The sequence below is a fragment of the Podarcis erhardii genome (genome assembly GCF_964252035.2).
Source record: "Podarcis erhardii genome assembly, chromosome: 8".
Lineage (NCBI taxonomy): Eukaryota > Metazoa > Chordata > Lepidosauria > Squamata > Lacertidae > Podarcis > Podarcis erhardii.
Window position 1 is genome coordinate 62,351,531 of NC_138499.1, and position 21,078 is coordinate 62,372,608.

General features: G+C 46.6%; 1 long non-coding RNA gene across 1 annotated transcript; it reads right to left on the reverse strand.

The window, feature by feature from the left end:
* Positions 1-4,594: 4,594 nt before the first annotated feature.
* On the reverse strand, positions 4,595-15,687 carry LOC309348518. Its single transcript, XR_014159442.1, has 2 exons — positions 15,639-15,687; positions 4,595-5,016 (listed from the first exon to the last, which is right to left on the reverse strand). It is a non-coding gene; the product is annotated as an uncharacterized lncRNA (long non-coding RNA).
* Positions 15,688-21,078: the final 5,391 nt, after the last annotated feature.

A 21,078-nucleotide genomic window follows, 5' to 3' on the forward strand; every position in this document is an offset into this window, starting at 1 on the left:
TTTTAGGGTTAAACATTATGTTTAATTACACTGACACTATGCTTCCTTACATTCATTTTGTCAATATTTCTCCAGTTTAGATATTTCTATAATAGCCTTCCCATGGTCAGGAGTCAGTGTACAACATATTAACATGTATCAATACATATTTCTAAAGCCAATGAAACATCAATACAAAGTAAACGGCATAAAAAGAACAAAAGTGTGCATATGATTGCACTTTAAAGGGACAAATTCATGAAGTATCTGTAGCTATTGTTCAAGCATGGTAGTAAGATCCTGGAAACTTTTTCCTATCCCCATTTTATTTATTCTCTACATTCACACCACACTATTGCTTGATGTAGGTGAAGCTTGCATAAAATAAGGAGCAGGCTTCTGTCTTCATTTGATGTTAATATGAGATAATCACATGCATTACTTGATCCAAATGTCATTGCTTTACAGCTCCCTCCCAGCTAGTCGCTCTTTGCTCTTGGACAGTGGAAAAGCCTTGGAAGATCCAAAAGAAGGTGGTTGCAACCGGTTAACTTCATCTACCTGTAACTGCCAGCAATTGAGGGTGTAAAATAGAATAAAAGAGGATGGGATGGGCATTAACAACTAGAGCAGTGTTTCCCAACCTTGGGTCTCCAGCTGTTTTTGGACTACAACTCCCATCATCCCTTGCTAGCAAGACCAATGGTCAGGGATGATGGGAATTGTAGTCCAACAGCAGCTGGAGACCCAAGGTTGGGAAACACTGAACTAGAGAACTGGATTTTGTAAGCTGCTTTGGGTGAATAAGCCATAGTGGAGCTAGGCTTTGTGGGTAGATTCTGAATTATAAATTACATAGGCTGTTTTAATGGCAAAATGAATCAGGTTTGACAGTGATGTTTACCTTAGAAAGTAGCTGGTCTTTCAGCAAATGTTTAAAAACACCCAATAAAAGCGAACTAGTCTTTAGGATAAAAGGAAACTTAAATGCACTCAATGCATATTTTCCATACTGAGCACAATCTAGTTGATAACCTATTGATAATGTTTAGTTTTGCCCCCTTGCCCTGCAGTGTGATTCCATCAACTAAGTCAAAGTAAAGTATATGGTAGATAAAGTGTAAAGGTTAAGCTAAATGCAAACTTTATTCAGGAGCTTGGAGTATTTGATAAAGACAGTTTAGCCTTTTGTTTTTTCGTCTTGCGAAGCACGGCCATTAGCGGTTTAGCGGATTAGCGCTATTAGCGGATTAGCGGCTATTAGCAGATTAGCGGCTATTAGCGGTTTAGCGGCTTAGAAAAGGGGGGGGGGACTCGCAAGACATTTTCGTCTTGCGAAGCAAGCCCATAGGGAAATACGTCTTGCGAAGCACCTCAAGAAACGGAAAACCCTTTCGTCTAGCGAGTTTTTCGTCTTGCGAGGCATTCGTCTTGCGGGGCACCACTGTACCGGTAACTAGGTGAGGTAAAAGTTTACTGCACCATCCTGGCAACACATGTAACTCAATGTGTGGTGGCGTTGTTTTCAAAAACAACAACCCACAGGCATTCCATGATAACTAATTTAAGAAAAGACTCATGACTTGGAAATTCAGCCAAGTACCTAACAGCATGGAAATGATAAGTAAAAGTTCCTTCCTGTACTGCTTACATGGCACAGAAGTCCAGAGTCTAAAATACTGCATTCTTGTATAATGTAGATACCATATGCACCTAGACTTTCCCTTGGTCTTTGAGCCCTGATTGCTTTCCTCTGCAGCTAAGGACAATATTGAAACTGAGGCGAACACTAGGTCAATGTTTAACAAGAGATGTGGTTATAAATTACGGACTTTTAACTCTGACAACCGAGTTATTTCAAAGCTTATCTTAAGTGATGCAGCATGTTTAACCAAAAGTTAAATGGCAAAGCAATGGTGCAGGCATTATCAGAACACCAGGCTTGCTCCATGCTGGCTGTAAATAGCTGGTGCATGTTTCTAAGTTCAGGACTCTCCATCTCCTTTCTCTTGGTAACTTGCGAGCTCATGATATAAACACTTGTTCTGATTTCCTGCTGCTTCCAGTCTTGAGTCCTTTTTAACCATTTGCATCTCTCAACTTTTCCAAATATTACCTACTACTGCTAATTCGTGCTATTCTACCCAACCCCAAAGGAAGTAGTTAAGAAAGCCAGTGGTCAGGGCATAGCTGGCTACCTACAGCCCAAGTGGTTAAAAGCTTCAGTGTTGCTTCCAACTTGAAAAGGGAAAAGTACTGGGACAAGAAAGAATGCAAGGAGCATAACTTGCAAGTAAACATCACATAAGAGACTGTAGGACTTTGATGTTGTTTATATGGTACATAAATGAAAGTGGCCTTTAACTTAACAGCTTTGGGTACTTTGATCCTGGAATTTACCCTGTAACCTTGTATAATTTATTAAACCAATATTACAGATAAAAATTGAGCAGATAGTAGAATATATGAATAACGCATGTAGCCATTTTTAGGGGAGAAATTGCTGTTTCCCCAATTTACAGTAATTCTACAGGAAACCTTACAAATCTTGAATTCTCTGTGAAGCAGACGATATTTTGCATTTTCCACATTTTGTGTCCTGTACTTTGTGCTGCGACAATTACTTTGAATTACTGCGGTTGGCAAGTGCTATTGTTCTGAGGTTAGTACATTGTGGCTTTTGAGCAAATTGTTCTTCTTTTTAAAGGGGTATTGATCTAAAAATAGATTCTATTGTCTGCTGAGCTCTATTGAGTAGGCATAGCAAAGGTACATGTAACAACACTGCACCAAGCATTTGCTGGACTACAACTCCCATCAGCTCTTAACTGTTGGCCATGTTGGCTGGGGTTTATAGGAGTTAAGAGCCCAACCGTATCTGCTGGACCACAGATTCTCCACAGATGTTGTGCAAGTTCAAGCACTAGAAGTCATAAAGAGCCATCTGGGACTGGATAAAAGGGAAGTACAGGACCTGTGGAGTTAGAACCAGGCTACAGGAAGCTGACAAGTTTTTGCTGATACAGTATTAAGAGCCACTTGCAGCCATCTATAGATTATGTTACTGAGAGATTAAAACTGTTCCCAACAAATTCTTCTTTGCACATAATCCATGTTAAAAATACATATAACTTAATGCACACTGGACTGTATTTTCCACTACAGCAATACTCTTCAACTTTGGATCCCAGCTGTTGTAAACTTCATCTCCCCTTATCCCCAACCAATTTAGTCAATGGGCAAGGATGATGGAAGTTACAGTCTTACAACCCAAGGCTGAAGAACACTGCACTGTGTAGAAACTGAAGTGGAAGGATATGGGAGTCGCTGCTGTTATGCTCCAGTGCCAATCTCTCTGCATCTGGCACAGAAGCAGGAGGAAGGGATGATGCAGAAGTGACTCATACATCATCTGTCTATGCTTTGTCCCTCATACCAAAGCGGAACTTGTGTTTCTCCATGATGATGAAGAGATGTAGGGGAGAGCCCGAGTTCTGCATTTCTGCACAGTGTATGCAAAATAGTAAGCATAAGGCTTATTCTGAGTTGCAGTTAGAAAGCAACTAAACGAAAAATTATGTATACTAAATTCTTCATTAAAAGCAAATGAAGTTCCCTTTAGAAATGCATACTTCTCTTACTAGGTTCTAGGCTAATTTCCTGATCTGAAACTGCTCTTAATAAACTTTTGTGCACCTAAAACTAGTTGGTGGTACAGAAAGCAGGTCATTTCTCTCTTTGCTGTTTGAAATTCTTTATTCTAAGTTGGTGTAGTTCAGCCTTTGTCAGCTGGGTGCTATCCATGTGTTCTCAATCCTGGCTTGGTCTGACGGCAATTGTATTCCAAACTTTCTGGGGGGCACCAGGTTATTGAAAGCTGTTGTAGTTTAACATCATGACCCAATGAAGAGTTTGGCAACTAAGCTCATATACACCTCTGCTGGCATTTTATTTGCCAATACGTTATCGAGCCTTGCAAAGTACTTAATAACTGACACTCAGCATACTTCATTATATTAGCAAGGTGTAGGCACTTAGGTGTGTGGTTCATGCTTTGGAAATGTTGAGATTGATATAAGCTGCTTGGTATGCCATAAGGTCATCAATAGAATGGTTAGGGAGATAAGGACAGCAAAAGGAAGTACTTTTCCACACAAACACACATATGCACACATACTTAAATGATGGAATTTGCTGCTGTAAGATATAGTGATGGCCAACAGCTTAGGTGGGCTAAAATGAGACTAGACAAATTCATGGAAGATAAAAACTATCAACAGCTACCAGTCTTGTTGGCTATATGCTACCTCCTAGATCTCTCTTGAATACCAGTTGCTAGGGAACAACAATGGGAGAGTGCTATTGTCCTCGTGACCTGCTTGTGGGCTTTCTGTAAATACCAGTTTGACTACTGTGAAACACAGGATGCTGAACTAGATAGCCCTCTGGTCTGATGTAGCAAGGCAGCTCTTACTAGTTACCATGGAGGAAGCTGGGGGCCTGTTTAGTGTTGCATTAAAAAAAGAAAAGCAATGCAAAGCACCTCTTTTTTCTGAGAGATCTGTTTTCAATAACCATACCTTTTTGTAGTGCTTTGGAAAACTCGCTCAGCCAGTTGAATGACAGAGTTTAATGAATATATTAGTGGGGGATAAATGCATTCATATGGCTGGCTTACTGCACCCAGAAATACACTTCCAGAATCAATTCGGAAACATGAAGGCATTACTGGGATGAGTGGGACCACTGTCCCAGCTTCTGCCAACCTAGCAGTTCGAAAGCACACCAGTGCAAGTAGATAAATACGTAGGTACCACTGCAGTGGGAAGGTGAACGGCATTTCCGTGTGCTCTGGCTTCCATCATGGTGTTCTGTTGCACCAGAAGCGGCTTAGTCATGCTGGCCACATGACCCGGAAAGCTGTCTGTGGACAAATGCCGGCTCCCTCGGCCTGAAGTGAGATGAGCGTCGCACTCCACAGTCGCCTTTGACTGGACTTAACTATCCAGGGGTCCTTGAACTTGACCTTTTCAGAAGCTGGAAAATATAAATAATGGCCCAGTAATTGTGAACAGTGAAGATATGTGATTAAAATGCTCAGCATGTTCATTCTGGGTCAGTGGTAAAATTACTTGTGAAAGATGTCCTAAGTTTAAAGTTATTGCATTTCCTGCAGCTCACGCTTCATAACTCCTCTTCTGCCCATTGCAGCTTGACATACCTCTATTGCAAAGGCAGCTCCTATGCATGGGCAAACCTGGAGAGCTTGGCCAATTTACCCATCATGCTTAGATTTTTCCAGGTCTAGGCAGGTGTATCCTGGTGCAAAAGTGATTCACAGTTATTGGTACAAACGTTCCGCGCTCTTTCCTGTTGCAGTGGTGGTGTAGAGGTTCACATACTTCTGTGAGAAAATAGGATTACAGTGGTACCTCGGGTTACAGACACCTCGGGTTACAGACACTTCAGGTTACAGACTCCTCTAACCCGGAAGTAGTCTCTCGGGTTAAGAACTTTACCTCAGGATGAGAACAGAAATTGCGTGGGGGCGGCACGGTGGCAGCAGCAGGCCGCATTAGCTAAAGTGGTACCTCAGGTTAAGAACCGTTTCAGGTTAAGAACGGACCTCCAGAACGAATTATGTTCGTAACCAGAGGTTCCACTGCATTATTCTCTCCATGTCACAACATTCTGGTCAGGCAGAAGTAGTTTAGTCTAGCTTTCCCTCAAAAGATGCTAGCTTTCTGTATGGAGGGAGTTAGGGCGGAACATTTAAAATACAACCCCCTATCAGTGAAGTGGCAAAGTGCCAGAAGTGCTGAATCATGTGCTTTTTATTCCTAGAGAAGTTAGACTGGCTCCCTCCTTATTGTCCTGCTGCCAGGTGAAGACTTTCTCATTCCAACAGGCTTTTGGGAACTAATGTGCTCGTGCTGTGATGTTTTCATTGTAATTATCTGTATGTTTTATTAGATAGCTTTAATTCTATTAATGCTCAATTGTTTTAATGATCCCCCTACTATGTTTTTGCTGTTTCTATTTTATCGGTAAGCTGCCTTTAGACCTTTTCAAGGAAAAAGGCAGGATATAAATAAATTATAATAATAATATTCTAAACATGTAAATTAGTCCCCAATCTGCATTTTTCCAGTAATTACAATTAATATGCAAGCAAACCACACAGGTTGTTGTTTTTTATTTTAAAAAACACCATACGCTAGGTTCATCCTGAGCTAGTCATATGGCACCATGCATATAATTTTCGTACGTTTGGTAAACCTTACTTGGCAAAACCTACTTTATGTGACAGCAAATCAAATATTGTTTTGATATATCCAGGCAATTTACAACTGAAACATTGGCAGGGGAGCTCAGAGAAAGCACTCCCTCTATAAAAAAAAAAATGTAGTTGAAATAATTGAGCATTTCAAGTTTGTCTGGTTTTCAAGGGTTGTTGTTGTTTTTTGTTTAGTTTTTTAAAAAGAAGTTGTTTGGTACACTATTTTTTCTGTTTGTTCTTTTGGAATGAAAGGACTTGGCTATACAGTGGTATCTCAGGTTATGAACTTAAATCGTTCTGGAGATCCGTTCTTAACCTGAGGTACCACTTTAGCTAATGGGGCCTCCTGCTGCTCCCGTGCCATAACCGCGCAATTTCTGTTCTCATCCTGGGGCAAAGTTATTAACCCAAGGTACTACTTCCGGGTTAACGGAGTTTGTAACCCAAAGTGTTTATAACCTGAGGTGTTTGTAACCCAAGGTACAGCTGTAAACAAATCGTTTTAAGGGTGTTTTAGGTGCAATATACAATGTGACACTAGATGACAATGGTGAGCCTTATGGAAAATTTAATGTATTTTTAAAAACGCTTTAAAAAAAAAAGCATTTTCAGAACACTTTTTATATGTGTGTAGATTGCACCATATAGTTATTTTCCCTTTTTCAGAAGTGGAACATCTGGTCGCATGGCAAGCAAGTTCTGTAATGTTGCTAAAAGCAAAGAAGTATTCACAGGAACAAAAAAGTATTATTAGCCATGCCCACGCTTAGATTAATTGTTAGGTAGTTCTTATCTATGATACAACTCTAGAACTGACATTATTGTCCTTGACACCACCTACAGAAGGGTGGGTGTGTTTATCTGTGTGTTTATAGTCCATGAAGCTTTGATCATTTTGTGTTCTAAAAAACAGGCTTAAAAAAGTATTTTACCACACAGACTCATTCCTTCTTTGTGAGTCCTTGAAATATTATAATTTGGAACCCTGCTCATGCTTTGGTTTTGAAAGCCTAAAACAACGGAACAATCTTTGTCCAACTGAAAATGGAAGGAAATATTAGATCTCAGTGGAGATCTCCTTTCAGTGGGATTTTAGCTAAGGTTTGGTTAGTTAGGGGACTTGTTCCACTGCCATGTCATCTGGCTCCAGGTTAGGCAATCCTTGGTCCCGCCATGTCACCAGAAATGCTTGCCAGATTTTGCTCTGCAGAATATTGGATTCCTCTATGTCAGAGAAAGCAAACCTGGTGCCCATCAAACTCCAACTCCTTTCATCCCTGACCACCCGCCATGCTGGGTGGAGCTGATGGGATTTGGAGTACAACAACAACTGGAAGACATAATGTTGCCTACCTCTTCTCTAAACCTTGTGTGCTGGTCCCGGGGGAAGGTACCGTGGGTGTAAGCAGAGTCCACACGAAGAGGGGCGAGGTCCAAGACGGGGAGCCGGGCGGGGAACAGGTACGCTGGAACAGGAGGCCGAGCTGGGAACTGGAACACCGGATAGTCAGGAACAGGAGGCCAAGCAGGGATCAGGAACACAGGAAGGTCCAAAGCCAACAACGACGTTGCTCCCGCAACCTGGGGCCAGGCTGACTGGGCTTTTATCCTCTTCTAAGGCCGGGGGCGGTCCTGACCCCCAGGAGCCCCGCCTCCTCTGGCCTTAAGGCGAGCACTCCTCCTGGGGGCAACCAGTTCCCTTCGCCTCTCTGCCCTAAGCCTCTGCAGATCAGGAGAGGCCGAAGGGTTACTGGGCCCTGGAGGAGGCTCACCTGTGGCCACTGAGTCGTCAAGCCCCTCTGGGGCCAGAAGGGCTTCACCTGGGGCCAGCTCCTGATGCTCTGTCACAGGTGCAGGCTCTTCAGCATCTAGGCCTTGCCCCAGTTCAGCCGGCCCTGGAGGCGGGGACTCCTGTGCAGGCTGGGATTCCTCTGGTTCATCCTCTGAATCGGAATCCCAGGCCATCACACCATCCCCCCTCCCAGGCCCCCCCCTCAACCGAGGGTCCGGACCCGGCTTGCCGGGGTACGTCGCATGGAACTCTCGGAGGCAGGCAGGTGCGTGGACGTTGGCCGCTGGTTCCCAGGAACGGTCCTCCGGTCCATACCCCTTCCAGTCAATGAGATACTGCAGCTTTCCCCTGCGGTATCGGGAGTCCAGGATGCGTTCCACCTCATACTCAGGCTCTCCCTGAACCAACACTGGCTGCGGACGGGGACGGTTCGGGTGGAACTCGTCGGGTGGGGCCACCGGACTCAGCAGGGACCTGTGGAAGACGGGGTGAACCTTCAGGGTTGCGGGTAACCGGAGACGGAATGCTACAGGAGAGACTTGGTCCACGATAGGGAACGGGCCGGTGAAGCGGGCGTCCAACTTCCGCGAAGGTCGAGAGGGGTGGAGGTGGCGAGTGGAGAGCCAAACCAGGTCACCGACGCGAAGTTCCGGCCCCACCTGGCGGTGGCGGTCGGCCTGGGCTTTGTACGCTTCCTTGGCCTGGTGCAGTTGCTCCACCAAAAGCTGTTGCTGGGACTGGAGCTCTTGAAGCCACTCCGTCACCGCCGGGACCGCGGATGCCGGCAGCACATCTGGAAACAGCCGTGGATGATAACCGTAACTGGCCTGGAACGGGGTCTGCTGGGTGGATGCATTCACCGCGTTGTTGTAGGCGAACTCCGCCAATGCCAGGTGGTCGACCCAGTCATCCTGCTGGTAGCTGCAGTAACACCGGAGGTACTGCTCCAGCACCGCGTTCGCCCGTTCCGTCTGGCCATCGGTCTGTGGGTGGTAGGCTGACGAGAGGCAGACCTCTGTCCCGAGGGTCTGGTGTAATGCTCGCCAGAACCGGGATGTGAACTGAACGCCCCGGTCGGACACCACGCGCTCTGGTAGGCCATGCAGGCGGAAGACATGCTGAAGGTACAGCTGAGTGGTTTCCTTGGCTGTGGGTACAGATGGGCAGGGGGTGCAGTGCACCATCTTGGTGAAATGGTCGGAGAACACTAGAAGGCAGGTACAGCCACGAGACGGGGGTAAGTCCACTACAAAGTCCAACGAAACCGTGTGCCAAGGGCGCGGTGGAACTGGCAATGGCTGAAGTAGGCCGGGGGGTTGCCCGGTAGGACCCTTGGCGCGCCGGCAGACATCACAACCAGCAACGTAGCGAGCCACGTCGGCCTTCAGGCGGGGCCACCAAAACTCACGACTGACCAGATGGGTGGTCCGATACCGTCCAAAGTGCCCCGCTGCTGGGGCATCATGGGCCATCCGGAGAACCTCCAGCCGCAGTGGCCCTGGCGGGATGTACAGACGGCCGTGGTGCAGCAGAAGGCCCTGATGCAGGACCAGCCCCGGATACTGTGGGCTGGACCCTTCAGCCAGCTCCCGGAGTCGTTCCTGGGCCCAAGCGTCGACCCGCTGCTGTTCCCGCACCCGAGCCTGCAGTGGTTCCGCCTCCTGGGTGGCCAGGAACGCAGCTGGAGGTAGGATCGTGGTGGGTTCTGCTTGCTGTACCGTGTCTGCGTTGTCTTCAGGTTTCCGGGACAGGGCATCTGCCTTCTGGTTCTGAGAGCTAGGGATATAGCGGATCCGGAACTGGAACCGGGAAAAGAACAACGCCCACCGGATCTGTCTTTGGTTCAGCTTGCGGGTGGTCTGGAGGTACTCCAGATTCCGGTGGTCGGTTCTCACCTCCACCGGATGTCGTGCCCCCTCAAGATGGTGGCGCCAGACCTCAAAGGCCACCTTGATGGCCAGTAGTTCCCGCTCCCACACAGTATAGTTACGCTCCGCTGGTAGGAGCTGGCGGGAATAGAAGGCACAGGGCAAGAGTGGCGCTTCAGGTCCATTCTGTTGAGACAAGACGGCACCGAGAGCCGTACTGGAGGCGTCGGTCTCCACCATAAAGGGTCGAGAGGGGTCAGGATGTTGTAAGATCGGCGCCCTCTGGAAACAGGCCTTCAACCCCTGGAACGCCTCCTCTGCCTCCTCGTCCCAGGAAAACGGCGTCTTTGGGCGCAGTAGCCGGGTCAACGGGGTGGTGCGATGAGCATAATCTGCGATGAAGTTCCGGTAGTAGTTGGCGAACCCCAGGAAACGCTGTAGGTCCTTGCGGTTCCGGGGTGCCGCCCATTCTCGAACCGCTGCCACCTTCCCAGGGTCCATCTGCACCCCATCTGGAGAGAGCCGGTGACCAAGGAAGTCCACAGTCCGCTGATGGAACTCGCACTTGCTGAGCTTTGCGTACAAACGGTGCTCACGCAAGCGCTGCAGCACGGTCCGGACATGTCCCTCATGGCGAGCCGGGTCACGGGAGTAAACCAGTATGTCATCCAAGTACACCACCACGTACTTATCTAACAAATCCTGGAACACGTGGTTGATGTAGCGTTGGAACACAGCAGGCGCGTTGCATAAACCAAAAGGCATAACCAAGTATTCGAACTGCCCGTACCGGGTCCCAAACGCTGTCTTCCACTCATCCCCGGCTCGGATCCGAATCAAGTTGTAGGCCCCCCGGAGGTCCAGCTTGGTGAACACCTGTGCCCCTTGCACCCGCTCCAGCAACTCCGAAATAAGGGGCAAGGGGTACCGGTCTGGGATGGTGATTTTGTTCAGGGCTCGGTAATCATGGCAAGGACGGAGTTCCCCACATTTCTTCTTAACAAAGAGCACTGGTGCCGCAGTAGGCGAGGTGGAAGGCCTAATGAACCCACGCTCCAGGTTCTTGCGCAAGAAGTCCTGCAAAGCCTCGCGCTCTGGCTCTGTTAGAGAGTATAAGCGACTCACCGGTAGGGGCGCTCCGGGCTGGAGGTCTATGCCGCAGTCAAAAGACCGATGCGGCGGCAGCTGGTCTGCCCCCCGTTCCTCGAACACGTCTTGGTAGTCCCGGTACACGGCTGGGAGCGTGGGTGCTGCCTCCTCCGTGGGTGCGGCCGCTAGCATCTGCGACTGAGCATGGGAACATGGATCTGGGAAGTGTACGGTCCGTTTGACCCAGTCAATCTGAACGTTGTGAGCCTCTAGCCAGTCCATTCCGAGCACCAGGGGGAACCGGGGCATGGAGGCAATGTCCAAGGTTCGCACCTCCCGGTGCTGCTGGAGACACAGGACCAAGGGCTGGGTCTCCCGAGTGACGGCACCCGAACGCAGGAGCCGTCCGTCAATTGCTTCCACCTGTACCGGTTCTGGTTTGTTCTGAAGTGGCACCTGATGATGCGCGGCAAAGGCAGCGTCCATATAGGAGCGGGTTGCCCCCGAATCTACCAAAGCGTGGGTAAGAATCCAGGGCCCACCTGGAGGGTAGAGACGCACCGGTACCATGAGATGTCGCAATTCTACTGGTGAGGGCCCTTCTTGCATGGTTTGGGACCCCACGTTGCTAGGGCCTTCGGCTACCGAGGTTGGCGGTTTCCCTGCGACTGGTAGCTTCTCGGGACAGGAACGGGCATAATGTCCACCCCCACCGCAGTAAAGGCACAGGTTCCCCTCCCGACGCCGCGACTTCTCCGAGGGGGAGAGCCGAGGTCGCGCAGCCCCGAGCGGCGTTGGCTCGACTGGTAACTCGGCTGTGGGCGTGGACCTGCTGGGAAGGACTGGCGCCAGGAGTCGGGAGTGCTGGCGGTCCCGGGTCTGGCGACGGTCCTCCAACCGATCGTCTATCTGCAGGCTCCGCTGAATGAGGGTATCCAGTGTGGTGGGATGATCCATCATGGCCAACTGGTCCAGTATCTCGTCCGACAGTCCCTCAAGATACTGGTCCCGTAGTGCAGAGTCATTCCAAGACAAGTCTTGTGCCAACAGCCGAAATTCTGTGGCGTAGGCGGCGGCTGTGGACTTGTCCTGTCTCAACCGACGAATCGCCCGATTGGCTTGGCTCTCCTTCAGTGGGTTACCAAACGCAGTCTCTAAGTGGTTACAAAACCCCACATAGTCCGTTAGCAAAGGAGAGTCTTGCCGGAGCAGTGGCAAAGCCCACTTGGCCGCCTGGTCCTTTAACAAACTGATTAAAAAATGCACCTTGGTGCGGTCGTCAGGGAAGTTCCGGGCTCGCCCCTGAATGTACAACTTGGCCTGGGCGAGGAACATGGGAAAACTGGCCTGGGTCCCATCAAATTTCTCTGGCAAGGCCACTGGGTACTTGCCTGGAGCTAGGGCGTCGGCCCCAGGATCTGGAAAGGCTTCCAACCGCTGCTGAAGCGCCGCAACCACATCGCTTAGCTGCTGAACGGTGTGGGTCAAGGCCTGGTTTTCCTGGGCCAATGCCACCAGCGCAGCCGCCTGGTCAGCCATGGCCTCTGGCTCTTCCCGAACGCACCCCAACGAAGGGGGAGTGCGGGTGTGGCGGGAGCAAACTGTGCTGGTCCCAGGGGAAGGTACCGTGGGTGTAAGCAGAGTCCACACGAAGAGGGGCGAGGTCCAAGACGGGGAGCCGGGCGGGGAACAGGTACGCTGGAACAGGAGGCCGAGCTGGGAACTGGAACACCGGATAGTCAGGAACAGGAGGCCAAGCAGGGATCAGGAACACAGGAAGGTCCAAAGCCAACAACAACGTTGCTCCCGCAACCTGGGGCCAGGCTGACTGGGCTTTTATCCTCTTCTAAGGCCGGGGGCGGTCCTGACCCCCAGGAGCCCCGCCTCCTCTGGCCTTAAGGCGAGCACTCCTCCTGGGGGCAACCAGTTCCCTTCGCCTCTCTGCCCTAAGCCTCTGCAGATCAGGAGAGGCCGAAGGGTTACTGGGCCCTGGAGGAGGCTCACCTGTGGCCACTGAGTCGTCAAGCCCCTCTGGGGCCAGAAGGGCTTCACCTGGGGCCAGCTCCTGATGCTCTGTCACAGGTGCAGGCTCTTCAGCATCTAGGCCTTGCCCCAGTTCAGCCGGCCCTGGAGGCGGGGACTCCTGTGCAGGCTGGGATTCCTCTGGTTCATCCTCTGAATCGGAATCCCAGGCCATCACACCTTGACTTCTTTGTTCTCTTGGCCTTCAGTTTTATCTTTACATGCCTGCTCAGTTTATTTATTTTATTGTTTATTTTATTTAAGGGATTTATAACCCAACTTTCCCATAAGCCGCAAAACAGATGATATTACAATACGATAAAGATTGTAAAAACAATATTAAAGCAGACGATTGAAAGGCAATGATCAGCCACTAAATAAAAATAGCACCCAACTCAAGCTGAAAAGATGAGTTGTTGTTATAGAAGACACCATCTGCTATTAAAAGCTTGGGAGAACAGGGCCGACTGGCACCAAACAAATAATAAGGAAGGTGGAAGGTGAACTTGCCTGGGGAGAGGCCAACACAGTTTGGGCACTGCCGCAGAAAGATGCCTCTCTCCAATAGCTAGCTACCTGCAGGAGAAGGGTCTCTAAAGAAGTTCTTAATTGACCAAAAAGAAGGACAGACAGCTCTCCCTGTGTGGTTGGACACAGCTAGTATCCAAGTATCACCATCAGGGATGATGGAAGAGAATATTGCCCATCTGGCATGGCCTGCTTTGTTTTATGCTTCTAACATGGAGACCTAGCTCCATAGGGGTGAGTGAATGTACAATCTGCCTATGTAGGTGATCTTTCACTTGCCGAAGCCTCAGCGTTTATTAGCTGTGCAATTACATCTTTTAAATTGCTTTTAGACAAGTGTCAGCCCCTGCCTATTGCTCCTGTTCCCTGCACTGTCAATCTTGGAGCTCCTGTTGTGAAAGTAAGAACCTAGGTTTCAAGTTTATCCGGAACATCATGAGATTGCCACAGTAGGGTTCATTTTTCCAAACCCCTCTCTCTTTTTGAGAAGAAATGGCAAGTGAGTTTTTAACTTTGGGGCAGTGGCGGATTTGGGCACCCCCTCCCTCAGTCTTCACACTGCCTTTCCGAAGACGGATAAGGAGGCACCCAACTTTGGGAAGGAGGGGTGAGGCTCTGGCAAGGTCCTAGACCTCTTCCATTTCCTTCCCTAAGCCGGGAAAGCACTAACTAAGCTGCCCCTCTTTGGGCACTCCTCTTCTATTTATCGACATCACATACATTCCTCCTGCCAGTAGCTCATGTGTTCTATTTCAAACTCTGCTTCACAGAACTGCATTAAGACCTTTAGAGGCCCTAAGCACTGAAAAGATTATGGTGGCCCCCATATGTAATATATAATAAATAACAGAAAGAAAAAAGAGGAGTGTGTTATGGATTGTAAGAAAGCCTAACAAAGTTCTGATTTTAACATGATAGCTACTTTGATGCTTAAAGAAAAATAATAATCAAATGTTAAATTTTTTAAACAGACCTCCCCCCCCCCCCAAAGTGCCCCTGCTTTGCTGGTGCCCTAAACACATGCTTCGTTTGCCTATTGAATAATCCAGCACTGCTGTTTGAAATCTGCTCTGGTGGCTGCTGTACTGTCTAAATTACAGGCTCCAATTCCTTCTCAACATGCAGATATGTAAAAAGAACACAAACACTGCAAAGGCGGCTGCTGTGAAAATGGGAGAGCGAAATACTACCCTGTCTGTCTCTCTATGTAGGCTGAATTCAGTAAAAACGGAGAAGTTTCCAAAAAGCAGTGTCTGTCTTGTTTGTTCTTAGCTTCTTTTAATTTACCGTATGCCTCTTTGTACATGTAGGAGTTTTCTGTTCGGTCTCTCTGAGGAAAAAAGCACGAGGTTTACATTCTGTCTTGTGTCTGTGGAACATTAACGTAAGTGTTTGCATTTTAATGAGGTGTTATGAGGGATGGAATTATAATGGCGTCAAGTTAATTATCTATGTTTTTCACCAGGAGGGAAAGTGGGGTGGTTTTTTTTAAAAAAATAATGTTTTTAATGTAAATAGTTTTTGAAATGACTGGATTTTTTTAATGGTGTTATACATTGCCCTGGGCTCTGAATTGAAAGGAAGGGCAGCACAAAAATAAAGTTATCATTCTTAATAATGATGATGATTTATAGATTTTGCTTTTGATGTGTGTTTTTTTAAAATAATAATTTTATTACATATATATCACAACTTTCTTCCAATGAGCTCAAGGCCATGTATGTATTTCTCCCTCCATTTTAACCTAACAGCTGCCCTGTGAGGTAGGCTATACTAAGAGCCAGCCAGAGGATGAGTGAACATGCATTTTTCTAATCCAAGTGGCCCACCATTCAAACCACTATAAAGGCTTCTAAGAACCATATTCACAGTGTTTTTTTTCTGGAGGGTACACAGAGGTACACATACCCCTAAACATTTTTTGAATCTAAGTTTGACCTCATTGAGGGGCAGTATTTCAATATGAGTAGGAAAATGAGAGTAGCCCTGTGGCGTTTGCCCGTTCCTTTGAAAATGTCTGTACAGGGGGAGAGAAAGAGTTAATAGGTAGACTAATAGAAAAGCCAGAGGCGGAGCTTACCTGTTTATAAAAGGGCTTAGCCCGAGGTTTGGGTTGTGGGTAGTTGGTTGGGAAAGGCAGTTGGGAAAGCAGTTGGCAGACAGTTGGAAATAGAGAGACAATTAGTGCAGTTGGTTCTTGTGTGAGGGGAGGTAGAAGAGTTAGAGACAGGATAAAATAAGACTAAGAAAGTAAAGAGTAACAACGTTTTGAATGCATTTAAAGTTTATTGGTGTTTGCAATAAACTACACTCTTCTTTGTTAACTTAAGAACGTGACTGAGGAGGACCAGGGAAGGACCTGGTTGGTGGCAGCAGATTAGTGGTGTATGGGTCAATAGTCCGTGAGACGATTGGGGACTCCGTACGAACACCACAACCCCTAAACATTTTTTTAAAAGAAAAAAAGCACTGTGTATTCATATTCCATCAAAATTAAGGATCCCAGAACATCAGTTTGGATCAAAAGAATTTCTTAAGTCACCAAGGGACTGATGTGTTAATATTATAGGGTGCTGTTAAAATTATAGGGCAGGCTGGTATTTCCATTATGTGGATAACTTCTTGCAGGTTTTACTGTTTTGTTTTATATTTTGTCTATCTGCTGTAAGTTGCCTTGAGTCTTTTTTTTTTTTAAAAAAAACCAACACCTAACAATTGGTGGCGGTGATCACTGTTATTTTTGTAGAAAAAGAGGTGCTGGAACTCACCATGAACACTTCACTTGTTCTCTTATAATGGTAATGGAGCCCACCTGAAAAGTGCCAGAACTGAGTTCTGGCTGGAAAAAAGCCCTGATGCTGATATGACATGAGGAACGTAGAAGAACAATTTTATCCTACTATGCTAAGAGTACTATGCTAATAGGCCCTTTAGTATACAGCAGGGGAGTGCTTTATTTCTTAAAAAAAATGTTTAGGGGTACTCTCATTTTCCTACTCTGAAATATTACTCCTCAATGAGGCCAAACTTAGATTTACAAAATGTTTAGGGGTATGCATATCCCTGCGTCCCCCCAGAGAAAAGCACTGTAGCAGGGTTTTGTTTTGTTTTGTTGCTCCACTTTGATCTTTAGACAAAGCTGGTGTCACATGACCTTCCACCTCAAGTTTTCTTAGTCACCTCTTTCCCTGGCATATGGGCTGGTACTTACAAGAAGAGGCACTCTAGTTTCTAGCAAATGTCATCACCGCCTCCACCCCACGCACAAATTAATATTTCAGCTTAGCACTGCACTACTTAAGAGTTCAGTCACCTTATGGAGAGAGTGGCTTGACTTCTGCTCAAAACCATAAAGGAATTTTCAGTACAGGGCTGGCTTGGGACATTTGGCCGCTAGAGGCAAATCAGAAAATGGCCCCCCTCCTCAACTGTACACCCACTGCGCACTTGCTGCCACGCATATTCCCACTACAGTAGGTGCGCAGTGGAGGAGGCAGGGGCATAGCGTGGGGAGGGCAAGGGGGCTGTGGCCCCGGGTGCAGATTTTTTGAAACGGTACGAGGGGGAGCAACCAGGAGCCCTCATGACAGGCTCTGAAATATACTCGGAGAGTGGATTTCATGCTCTTATTCAGCTCATAGTGGTGAGGAGGAATGGAGGTTCCCCCAGAATGTCTGCTTTATATACATTATTTACACAATGGGCCCCACGTGATTGGCTTATTCCGGGATTCTCCTGTAGGCCAATCAGGTTGCGGATTCACTTCGACCTGGAGCTGGATTGGGTGGCTCCTGTGGACTAATCAGACTGCTGGATTCTCAATCCTATTGTTCTAGGACCAATCGGACTGCTGCATTTTGGATCCTATTCAACTCAGTACATAACAGACTCCCTCATTTGTCAAGCCATGCCTGGGCCGAGCCTTCATGACTGGGGCAGCGGCAGGGACTCCTTCCCCTCATGCGCCCCATCCCTGGGCTGGCAGATAGGAAGGGGGGTGGAAGGTGCTGCTGTCGCCCACTGAAGAGAGGCAAGAGGCTCTGGCAGTCGCCTCCTCCTTTGCAAACAGGACACCACAGCCCTCAGGTCTGCCCTCATTGCGGACCGTCTTTCTCCCTCCCCTTGCCTCCCTCACCAGCGGCTCAGACTGCTGCGGAGGCTGGATATGTGCCCCCCCCCCAGCTGTCTGGCGCCTGACACCCTGAGGCCACTGCCTTGTCTTGCCTCGCTTTATGGGCAGACCAGCCCTGTTTCAGTAGATATGCTGGAGAGAGGATCACTGAGGCAGTATGCTGGGATTTTTGTGTGTTCACAGAAGGAAACAATAAGGCTGGAGTACTTCTTTCATGTTTCCTGAATTTCCCAGTGCTTTGCACCAAACTCTTCAGAAGAGTGCAAAGCATACTGGCAGGGATCATTTGCTTGGTGTTTCTCTGCCAAAAATGGAAAATGCGGTTTCAGAATAACAAACCCTGTTTCATGAATAAGCCTAAGATAAGATGGAGATAGTAACATTGCAACAAGCAATGAGGATTCGTGAATGTTATACAACAGTATTTTAATTGTTAGATGCAGATATTGCTGAGTGGTTTTATTGTACTGAACATTTGGGAATTTTGTCTATATGCCAATGAAGGTTTGAGAGTAATTGAATAAGCCTAATTTTAGTTTGTATCCTTCCATGGCTATCAACTGGGCTATAACAATAGCAGAAACTTATTTCTGATGTTCTGCAGGAGGACAAGAAATGGGACACACAGTTTTATTCTGCTTTTGCTAGATATGATAGACGGGCAAGGAAGCTGGCTACCTCATGAAAAGGTACTTCGTGTTTTAAAAACTTTGTGTTTTCAAATACTTTTTCCTTCACTGGCATTGTACGTTGGGGTACACAACATAACCAATAGAACAATAATAGCACTAAACAATGAGTTGGCATTCATGAGGATGCCTTTGGCATTTATACTGCAACAGAAAAAGTTCTGTAAAGGGACTGTGATTCAAAAGGACTGAGCAGAAAATAGATTTGTATACGGATGATGTGTTGTTTTTTGTAGATGACCTACAACTTCAGTCCCTACCTTTATTTCTTTATAAATTTTGCTACCTCTTAGGACATGCCATATCTTCTAAGAGAAAAAATATTCTCCAATCCATCTTCCAGCCTTGGAACTTCAAATGGTACCCTGCATTTCCAACATATTTAAAGAATAATGTGCCAGCTCAATAGGGATTGTAGACAATGCAGAATCCGTTAATTATTAACAGACTAACTAGGCCTAGACAGGTTTACACCACTTCCTATGACAGTTGGTACAGCTTGAGACTACCACAGATAAAGATAATGTGGCATCAGGGACATAGCTAAAAGAAACATGCAAAAATGTTTTAAGAAAAAAGGGTGAAAGGACCAGAGTAAAATTATGGCAAAACTAAACAAATGATATAAGGGATTAAGGTATAAAGAACATGTGATAAATGGATTTAAAAGGAAAGGAAAATCGAAGACATAATAGGTTGAAATGTATAATATTGAATAAGATTGGAAAGAGGGTAAGGAATTGCTGAATTTGATTGTGTAAAGGGGAACACAGAAAAGGAAGATGTGAGGAAGTCAGGAAAGAGGGTTATAAAGACAATAAGCAAAAAATTAGATTTTTATTTTTTCTCTGTTTTTTGTTCTTTCTCATTATTCTTTCCTATTTTCGCTGATGCTTTTTATTGTGTTTTACTGTTTTTGTTGGATTGTGCTGTTTTTGATTGTTTTTCTTTTTTGTTTTGTCTGATTGCGATACCTGTTTTATTATGCAAAATCTTAATAAATATTTTATAAAAAAAAAAGAGAGAGAGACTACCACAGTCTCAGGGCTGTGGGTTCAAGTCCCACATTGGGCAAAATATTCCTGCATTGCAGGGGGTTGGACAAGATGATCCTTGTGGTCACTTCCAACTCCACAAATTCCATGTGGCTGGAAATCAGCATGATTTAAATGAATGCCCTAATCCACTCAAGTCTGCTACACTTTATGAGGCATGTAGGTGATCATATGCTCACCTAGATACACTTTATAGGTTTACTTGTGATTTTATAGAGCTCGCTACCCGATAACTAACTTGTCTTGACGACTGGTCACAAAATATCTAGCCTGGCCCCTGCATTTCATGCATAGAAATTCCTAGTGTTTTCTAGGAAACAATAATGCAATGTTTGCCCTACTCCAAACAGTGAGGCATTTCGGGAGCGTAGCACTTAATACCTGAATTGGTTCCTTTGGAAGAAAGTCACTGGAGGCTTATGGCGTTATGTAGTATTTTACTTCAGTTACATTAATAAATGTATAATTTATTTGTGTGGTTATACAGGCTGAGCATAGGTGAAGACACACAGCCTAAGCACTTCAAAAGCAAATCATGCTTCCCCACATGATGATCTCCAGAGAGAGGTAACCCAGTCAGGTGGCCGGTATATAAATAATAAATTGTTGTTGCACTTACCTACTTTCTGTAGTTTTCTTCTTGGTTCTCTTGCTGTTGTTTTCCCTATTGATCTGTGCTCAAACCAAGTTCACCTCCCACCCTCACTAGAGAGCTTGAGGTTTCACCAGAACCTGCCAGTGTGGTTGCTGCTTCATGGGCAGTGGCGGATGACCTAGATAAGGGAAGTTTTGGCTGGGGCGGGATAGCACCTTACCATTTCACATCAGGCGACGAAACAGGGTGCGCTGCCCCTGGTAGAAATGGAAAGGGGATGGAAGGAAGAGTGCAATGTCATGAGCTAAGAAAGCGGAGCCTGAAGGAAGGGTAAGTGGAGAATGAGATGATGGATATGGGAGTTCTGGGAAGTCTGGTCAAGAGGTAAGCAGCAGTCCCATTCTTATGACATGCGGTTCCACCTACTGTATATTGAGTAACAGCATACATTTATTTATCTGATGGATTTTCACAATGATCCAGTGAAGCAAGTCTTACACAAAGGACCAAAGCAGAAGTTGCTTAGGAGATCTGTGGTTAGTACTTCCCACTTTTCTCCCTTTCCCCACTCTCAGTTTGGACTGAGGCTGTGGTGCAGTAGTGGGGAGAGGTCTGCTGCCTTACCCCCCTCTTCCATAGTATTGGATCCAAATCAGCTCCCTTTTCCAACCAAGAAACACAAGCTGGCTAGCAAAAATAATGTAGCATCAAATTGGGTGTCAGGTAGGAGGGCAATGGCTAGGTGGGCAGTTCCAGTGCTTTAGAAACCATCTCACTATTACTGGCTTTCAATGCTCAGTTTGAAAATATCTACTCTCACAACTTGTGTCGTCTGTCTGGGTGGCTGAGGCTCACCCAGGAAGCAGCAAACAGACCAATTTGGGGGGCTGGGATGGGGTGATGATTTCTGGACTCTTCCCATTTCCTCTCTTCCCAGGCACATCTTAAGGGACATAAGGAATTATGGAATTTAAACAACAACAACAAAAATCCCAAATTTAAAAGCACACAAGTTAAAAAGCAGTGAAAAGCAATTCTAAACAGTTTAA